General features: G+C 37.8%; 1 pseudogene; it reads right to left on the reverse strand.

Annotated features, from left to right (window-relative positions):
* The window catches only part of LOC115214862, a 25275-nt pseudogene that overhangs the window by 10773 nt on the left and 4502 nt on the right, over nt 1–10000 (reverse strand).

Below are 10000 nucleotides of genomic sequence, written 5' to 3' on the forward strand. Positions count from 1 at the left end.
TTGTTGTTGCTGCTGCTGTTGTTGGTGACAGTGCTGCAATTATTATTGTTGTTATTGTTGTTACTAAATTTTTATAATTGTAGATTTCGTGTATCTCCTGAGTGACCCTTAACATACTAACCTATAATCAAACGCTTTCCAACCATGACCACCCCGTTTTGTTTATTTGCTATACATATAGAGAAAACCCCCACAAAAAAGCCCAACAGAACAACCTAGATTACCTACCATAACCCTCTACTCTTAAAACAGTTAAATATTATTTGAAGGAACTATAGTAATATTCGAAGCTGCTATTTCTAGCAATTTATGACACCGTCTACGGGCTCCATCGTTGGTTTACTATTGTGAGTGTTGCTGCCGTTGTGGTCGTGGTTAGAAAAGCTGCTGCTTTTACCACGGAAAATTGTTATTGCTGCTGATGTTCAGCTGCTTTTGTATTGCTGCTTGTGCCACTGCTGGTGGTACAGCCCTTGCTGCTGTTGTTGTTGTTGCTGCTGCTGCTGTTGTTGTTGTTGTTGTTGTTGCTGTTGCACTTGCTTCTTGTTGTTATTGGCGTGGCAAATCTTCTTCAGGTTGCAATAATTTTTCTCTCTGTTGCTGCAGTTGTTGTTTTTTTTTACGTCTGCTGCTGTTGCTGTAGCCGCAGTTTGCAGCTGTTCTTACAATCTGATTATGCTGCTGTCGCGTTGTTTGTTGCTACTGTTGCTGATGGCGTTGTTATGGCTGCTGTTGCTCCTGTTGTTGTTGTTGTTGTTGTTGTTGTTGCTGCAGCAATTTGATGTTGCTGCTGTTAATATTCTTGACGATGACACTGATGCTGTTGTCGCTGCTGCTGCTGCTGCTGCTGCGTAGCTGTGGTCGTCGCTGTTGAATCTGCTGCTGATGTTGCTTTCAACAATGCTGCTGCAACACCTATTATATCAGCCCGTGCTGCAGTGTTAATTCTTACCTGTCAATATTGTTGCTGCACTAATTGCTACTGCAGACGTTGTTGCTGCTGTTATTTAAAAAAAAAAACGCTATTACTGCTGCTGTAGATGATGTTGAAAATGCTGTTGCAATATCTGTTGCCGCTGCTTGGTCTTGTTTCTATTGCTGTTGTGATCGATGCTTTTGATTCTGTTGTTGTTCCTAGTGATGATGATGTTACAGCTGTAGATTTTTTTATTGTTATTACTATTGTTACGGTTCCTGAGTACACACGATTAATACTTCTGTACGGCTGCTGCGATGTTTTTTGCCAGCTTTCTTGCTGTCATCACCGCTTCAGTTGCTGCTGTCATTACCAAAATCATTGCGGTTGTTGCTATTATTATTATTATTATTATTATTATTATTATTATTATTATTATTATTATTACTTGTCGCCGATGGTGTTGCAGATGTGTTTTGGTAGACGCGTTCGTCTTTTCACCGTTGCTTCTGCCGCCGCTACCGCTTCTTCTGTTGTAACGGCCGATGTTGTTGTTACCACTCCTGCCGTCTTTGTCGCTCTTACTGCTGCTGCTGCTACTGCTGCGGCTGCTACTGCTGCTGTCGCTGCATATGTTGCTGCTGCTACTAAAACTCTTGTTTTTGTTGCGGCTATTATTATTTACCGAAGTTGTTATTGCTGCTGCGGTATCGTTTACACCACAGTATTTCTACTAATGGAGTACCTACGCCAGTAGAGTACCCCTACTAAAGTACCGTTGCTATTTTAGAATAATACCTGCTGCACAACCTGATAAATTGCAGTATGCTGCCTCTGTTGCAGCTGCAATCATTTTGCCGTTTTCTCTTCTAAGTTATTACTGCACTTGTGACTGTCGTTACTGCTTTTGTTGAAGAGTTGCAACTTTTTTGCCGTTGCACTTCTTGTTGCTGCCGTTGTGTTGCAGCCTTGCAGTTGTGTTGCAAGTTGATTTCGTTGTAATGTTCTAAATATTTGCGCAAAAACTCTTCTGTATTGCAACTGTTGGCGGCGTTATGATGTAACAATCATTATCGTTATGGGTTGATTAGCATTACATGGGCCCTGAATGAGCAAACTTGAATCAAGCCCTTCCGTCCGTGACTACCCCGTCAGATTTTATGCACAGTTTTATCAGCAACATTATCCCACATGTTCTTCTCGTTTTATTTTAATAATTTAGCTGCTCTTTCTGGCAAACTGAAAGTCCATATATTGGCTTGGTTTTGGACTGAATGAGCAAACTTGAAATAAATCTTTCCACCTGTGATCATCCCGTCAGATTTTACGCACAGTGTTTTTGTAGCGACATTATCCCACATGTCCTTCTTGATTTTAGAACGTTGGGCAGAAAATTATTTTGTTAATTTAGCTGCTCTTTCTAGCAAACTGAAAGTCTGCACATTGGCCTTGTTTTGCATTGAATGAGCAATCTTGAATGAAATCTTTCCATCTGTGACCATCCCGTCATATTTTACGCACAGTGTTTTTTTAACAACATTATCCCACATGTCCTTCCCGTTTTTAGAACGTTTTTATTTTGATAATATAGCTGCTCTTTTTGGCAAACCGTAAGTCTGCACATTGGCTTCGTCTAGCTACCGTTGTCCTTCCTTGTGTGCACCAATACACCAACGAATGTGCATTTTTAATGTCACACCATACAACAGCAGATGCGAACACATGCACATTCATAACGTGTTATTGTTTTAACTACTGCAGCTACCAGTTGCATCTTCTGCAACTGCTGTTGCTGCTGCAGCACCTGTTGTTGCTGCAGCAGCTGTTGTTGCTGCTGCTTCCGCTGCTGCAGCTGCACCGTCGCTTCCTGTTGTTATTGTTGTTGTTTTTGTTGCTGCAACGCCTGCTGTTGTTGCTGTTACAACACGTAGTGTACTGCTGTTCTTAACGCTGTTGTTGTTGCTGCTGCAGGTGAGGCCGTTGCATATTACACTAATATTGCTGTTTTCGCACTTGTTGTTGTTAGAGCTATTTTTGTTGTTCTTGTGCCACCACCAACACTACCACCACCACCACCACCACCACCGCCACTACTACTATTGCTTTTGCTATTACTACTACTACTGCTTCTGCTACTACTACTACTACTACTACTACTACCACTACTACTACTACTACTACTACTACTGCTGCTGCTGCTACTACTACTACTACTACTACTACTACTTCTACTGTGCTACAGCAACAACAACAACAACAACAACTACTACTACTACTACTACTACTACTACTACTACTACTAATGCCGCCGCCACCACCACCACCACCACCACCACCACCACTACTACTACTACTACTACTACTACTACTACTACTGCTGCTGCTGCTGCTGCTGCTGCTAGAAGTGTTGATGGTGTTGCTTTTACAGCGGCTTTTGTCGTACGACATTTCTTTTTCTGTTTGTTTTAGTTGCTTTTTTGCTTTTGTTTGTTGCAATACATCTGCTGTCGTTATCGTTCTTGTTTATGTTGCAGTCAGTCTATAGGACATGGGGGCTGGGTAAACCGATCCCCACAACACAAACACACACACACACACACACACACACACACACACACACACACACACATATTATATATATATATTATATATATATACATATATGTACATACATACATGCATATATATATATATATATATATATATATATATACATATATATATATATATACACACATATATGTGTGTCTATGCGCACATACATATATACATGTGTTTATGTATGTATGCATATATATGTGTGTGTGTGCGTGCATGTATGTGCATGTTTGTGTGTATGCATGTGTGTGTGTAGTTATATATATATACAGATAGGACGACAGATATATGAATCAGGGGAAAATACATCGATTCTTGCGTGCAGCCATTCATGCATGCATTTGTAAATAGGTAGAGATGGCGCTGTTACACCTGGTGTTGGCGAGGATTTCATTGGAGGTGATGTTAACACGTCTACATATACTCACATACACACAGACACTTATGCACACACATACACACACACATACACAAATAGACATACATGCATATATACATATATGCATATATATATACATGCATATATACATGCATACATACATACATACATACATACATACATACATACATACATACACACACGCATGTATATATATATATATATATATATATATAAATGAATTAGAAAAAACACCTTTTATCAATTCAAATTTGATTTAGTATTTCTAAATTGAATTTTTCCCTGTAAGTTAGGAATAATATTCCCTCAAATAATTATATATATATATATATATACATACACACACACACACACACACACACACACCACACACACACACACACAGATATATATATATATATATATATATATATTGTGCGTTCACATTCCTGTCTTCTACCAAGAAATCTAATGCTTACAGCTTAGTTTTTTTTCTTGGGGCTGGCCGAGTTGGAGCAAATATCAGAATTGAACAGCCGAAATTTGCTATGATGATTCGGTGTCTGACTGAAGATTGAAGGCTTCGAATGATTTGTCTGTGTTCCGTGTTCGTCCCTTCCTGTATTTCACGTTCATTATATATAAAAACACGTGCACCCCCCACGTTTGTTTGTCCAATTTTAAACCCTGCACGACTTCTATACACACTGTCTTTCCTACCCGCCATTGCTTCTTCACCAAACTTTTTGGCGCCCTCCGATTCTTCCCCTCTCTTCCTCCCATCCTCCTCCCCTCTTCCTCCAATCCTCCTTAATCCCTCTTTCTTCTCCTTTTCTCTTGGTCACTGATTCTGTCCCCTGCCTTCCACCCTCTTTGATTCCCTCTCTCTCTGTCTCACTTTCTCTCTCTCTCCTGCAACCTGCTGCTTCTTAAACCATTCTGTTGGCCATCGTATCTCGACCAACATGTGTCCCCGCTATCGAAACGGTAATTATTTCTACGCCAGCTATGTTGTTGTTGTTTTTGTCTCATTTGGTCTAAAGTCGTATGACAACCACCGTTATATATATTTTGTTTATTCATTACTGTTTTCAATTTCGTTTTCGTCTCTTGTATTTACATCCGTCTTGTGCGTTCACATTCCTGTCTTCTACCAAGAAATCTAATGCTTACAGCTTAGTTTTTTTTCTTGGGGCTGGCCGAGTTGGAGCAAATATCAGAATTGAACAGCCGAAATTTGCTATGATGATTCGGTGTCTGACTGAAGATTGAAGGCTTCGAATGATTTGTCTGTGTTCCGTGTTCGTCCCTTCCTGTATTTCACGTTCATTATATATAAAAACATTCATTTATATATATATATATATAATATATATATATATATACACATATATATATACATATATGTATATGTATACATAATTATATACATACATACGCGCACACATAAGCATAAATATGAGCAGGGTGCAGCAGAAAAAGGTCTCCCACGGTTTGCAAGTTGACAGATATTTCACCAACAAGCTTACGGTGTGCGCCGGTTCAAACTCTGATGGTGACTGAAAAAGAAAAAAGCGGTAAAATATGAAAACCCCGTCACCCCTTGTCTGGCATCACTTACTAATGTGTATCAAAATGAGACTGGGACATTTTTCAGGTGTGTACAATTATACCCACTTCACAGCTATTTTACCCCTCATCTGTTTAATCAAATCCTTATTCCTATCGTACGACTCCCCGTCATTGGACCTAGAAATCAATAGTCGGAGGGCCCCAGATGCAGGACCACTGGCTTATCTAATTCGCCGGTTGCTTGATTTATGGCCAAGCATGTGAATGGTTGCGCATTATGATGGTTCACATGGATCGTTTTTAGATTCTTGTTCGATCTCTTCCTCTCAATGGCTTCTCTAAGCTTTTTGAGTGTTTTAATATACCACTAGTTATTCGCGGTACAACCAGCTTCCAGAAAATCTCAGAGGAAAAAAAATCGATCTTGTCATCTCAAAATCATTCACCACGATCTTTTCCGACTGTCGCTTGTTCTTGAAATTCTTAGGTCTTGGAGAAGAAGCTACATCATTCCATATACTGATCCTTCATTTCAGAATCATAAAATTACGGTCACTTTTCATTTCCTGTTACCAGATCGGGGCGGAGAAACAGAAACGTGTCTTCATTGGTATCCACTTGATCAAAATAGACTTTCATCCTTCTCTCCTTCAAATTGGGTATCTAATACAGGGGTACCCGCTTTGTACCCATTTTCCGAGACCCAGTGTCTTCCATCATCATCTGTAACACATTGTGACCACAGTCCAATGGTGCAGAAAATTCGCAAATTGTGACTCGTCTTTTCACGTGACTCAATTCATCCACTCATCAGCGACTCGTGCCTGTGCTCAAAGTTGATAGTCTCCAACCGCGTGGTCTGACTTCAAAACTGGCTTCCCTATCTTCAAACTTCTTCATCCACCGACATACATTGTTCATATCAATGAAGTCATCCTTAAAAAAAAACAAACTGTGGCCTTTTGCTGGTGTCGGACAGCTAGCATTCACTATTTCGTCGAGAAATCAATGTTACTCGTCGCTTCGGCTTGGAGACTATTATTTGTCTGTACGAAGTGATAATATAGAAGAAGAGTTATTCTGTGAATATATGCAATTCGGATGACCTGAGTCAGTTAATAAAAATGTAACGAGCGATCCATTGTTCGCGTAGCAGTGTGGTAGGAAGTTTGCTTCCCAACCACATGGTTCCGGGTTCAGTTTAACTGCGTTGTACCTTGGGAAAGTGTCTTCTGCTATATCCTCGGTCCGACTAAAGCCTTGTGACCGGATTTGGTAGACGGAAACTAAAAGAAGCTTGTCGTATATGCATGTATGCTCGTCCCCCACCGCCGCTTGACAGCCAGTGTTACTCCGTTTGCGTCTCCGTAAATTAGTGGCTCGACAAAAGAAACTGACAGAATAATTACCTATACTGGGGTCAATTTACTCGACTAAAATTCTTCAAGGCAGTCCCGCAGTCTAATGACTGTATCAAGCAGAATATTTATAAACTAGCGGTATCCGTGAATATTTCAAGGAATTAACAGTAAACCAATTGGGTTATTCCTGGAAACTTCATCCCAAAAACATGAAAGCGTCGCCTGTGTTGTGTTTGTATTAAAATATGATTGTTCATTTGTTATTCATTGAAAAGTGGAGGAAATTAGAATACAATGATTCTTAATGCACTTTATATATATATATATATATATATATATATATATATATATATATATAATATATATATATTAATAATTATTTAAGGAGATATTATTCCTAACTTTCAGGAAAAATTCAATTTAGAACTACTAAAACAAATTTCACAAAATATAATATATATATATATATATATATATATAAATTAGAAAAAAACCCACCTTTTTGTCATTCAAAATGAACAATTAAATTACACCATCTAGAAAATTACATATAATAGAAATATTAAAATTAAAATAACAATAATATACTGAGATTAAGTAAATTGCAAAAAAATAAAATAAAAATGTAATAAAATTATTTTTTGTAATTTACTTAATCTTGGTATATTATTGTTATTTTAATTTTAATATTTCTATTATATGTAATTTTCTTGATGGTGTAATTTAATTGTTCATTTTGAATTGATAAAAGATGTTTTTTTCTAATATATATATATATATATATATATATATATATATATATATTATACTTATGTACAATTTTATAGACTTAATATACTCTTATTTTTTAATTTTCCTAATGAACAGAAGAAATTGAATTTTAAAATTTACATGCTTACAGTTTCATATCTAAAAAACGAAAAAATTATAGAAAAAGATAAATCTATATGTAAAATATAGGGGCCACGGCCTCATGGGGATAAAAATGTAATGCAAAATGGCACACTCTGAAAAAGCACATCGTTGGTAACTTATAAGCCAAGACAGTGGGTCAGAGCCAATACCCATTTCAATTTACACTCACTTTTCAAGCCAATGCCTCTTTCCAGACTATGTTCTGCGTGTAAATTCCCCCTCTTCTTTTCCCTTGTTTGTCAGTGCTGATAGCTTTAATTCTCACATCAGAGAATTTGCGAGCCCTTGAGAATGCAACATATAGCTGACCATGGCCGAATACAGGTTCAGGCAAGAACAGCCCCACTTTATCAAATATCTGCTCTTGTGATTTATCGATAGTCATTGCATATGACAGGCGAACGGGAAACTGGTTTCTTTCTAAAGTGAATGGCAAGGTTGGGGTGCGCATGCTTTAAGTGATAGATGATATAAAAAGACTTAGTTGAGTTAAAGAACCAGATTACATTTCACTATGCACTCACCACCGCCGCCGCCGCCGCCACCACCGCCACCACCGCCGCCGCCACCACCGCCGCCGCCACCACCGCCGCCGCCACCACCGCCGCCCCGCCGCCACCACTGCCGCCGCCACCACCACCGCCGCCGCCACCACCGTCGCCGCCGGTTCATTTCAATTAAATAAAATTTGGGATTTTGCAGAGTCAAAGTTGGTAACAAAAACAGGACAGTAAGAACAGAACTGTAAAAACAAACGGTAAGGGCTGTTAAGCCATAACGAGCTGAAGTGGTGAACGCTGGAGAAACAAGCTTTGACAGGAGACAGCCAAAAATGCGTGCTATCCCTGTAGCTGAACGAGAAAACAAAAAGAAATTCGAGTTAGGAGAAGAAAGATGGCCGCTGGTCACGTGTGAGCAACGAGAAAGTCAAGGAGGAAGACTGAGGGAGAGAGAGGGAAAGATAGAGAATGGTGAAGGGGAGGAAAAGAATTAGAGAAAGGATGTGTGTATGCGTGCGCGTGTGTGTACATGTCTATATGTGGGTACGTAAGAATGTTTGTGTGTGTGTATGTATATTTATATATATATATATATGTGTGTGTGTGTGCATTTATATATGTATGTAAATGTATATAAAAATGAGTATGTATGCATATGTATTTGTAAGCAAATATATGTGCAAGTGTACATATATATAGGTGTCCTGTACCCATATATGCATGTATATATACATATAGATGTAGGTATGTACATATATGTATGTATGTATGCATATGTTTTATTTATTAAATTGTTATATATATATATATATATATATATACATATATGTAGGTGTGCGTGTGTACGCATATATTTGTGTACTTGTTTAGTCGTATGTTTCTATATTTTTATACATGTATGTGTGAGTACATATGTGTATTAAAAGTAATTATCTTTTATCGTTTGCTTGTTTCAGCCATTGGACTAAAACATACACACATACATAATACATACATACATATATATGTACACACACACACACACACACCATATATATATATGGTAACCGCACGCACACATATATAGCAGACGGCTACGGCAGGTAAGTTGTGGTAGTTTACATCTATAATATAAACTGGACCGTACTTCTTAATTGTAAGTTCCAACATACACTGGACCAAATTAGTTCTTTCTGGGGGAGCCATTTACACGATAATGCACTGGGTAGGTGCTTAATCAAACTGAAAATTCATTATGGAAACAGATGTAAGATCCGCCATCCAAAGTTGATCTTCTTTTTCTGTTAATGAATTTGTTAAGAGCATATATTCATTGGAGGTGATTAAGACGAAATGCAATTACATAGCAATACATTTTCATGGCACCTCATTATGCGACGTTTGTAAAACGTTTTTCTTCTTATTTTCCTTTTCCTGCAATTTGATATTTTAAAAAATAGTTTTCTATCTTTATTTGTTTCACAATTACAGTTTCTATTGCATGGCATTTTGACACGTAATTGTCATTTCACATTGGGATATTTAATTGTTTTTGCACAGATACATCAGCATATCATGCATAAATGTATACCTACGCACACACTCAGATGTGCATACACTCATATGTGTGGGCATGTATAGGTATATGTATAAATATACAGCAAAATAAATATTCAGACACAAAAACACACACAAAAGTATACACACGACCACACATATATACATGCATATATATATATATAATATATATATATATATATATTATATATATATATTGTGT

The sequence above is a fragment of the Octopus sinensis genome, linkage group LG8, assembly GCF_006345805.1.
Source record: "Octopus sinensis linkage group LG8, ASM634580v1, whole genome shotgun sequence".
NCBI lineage: Eukaryota > Metazoa > Mollusca > Cephalopoda > Octopoda > Octopodidae > Octopus > Octopus sinensis.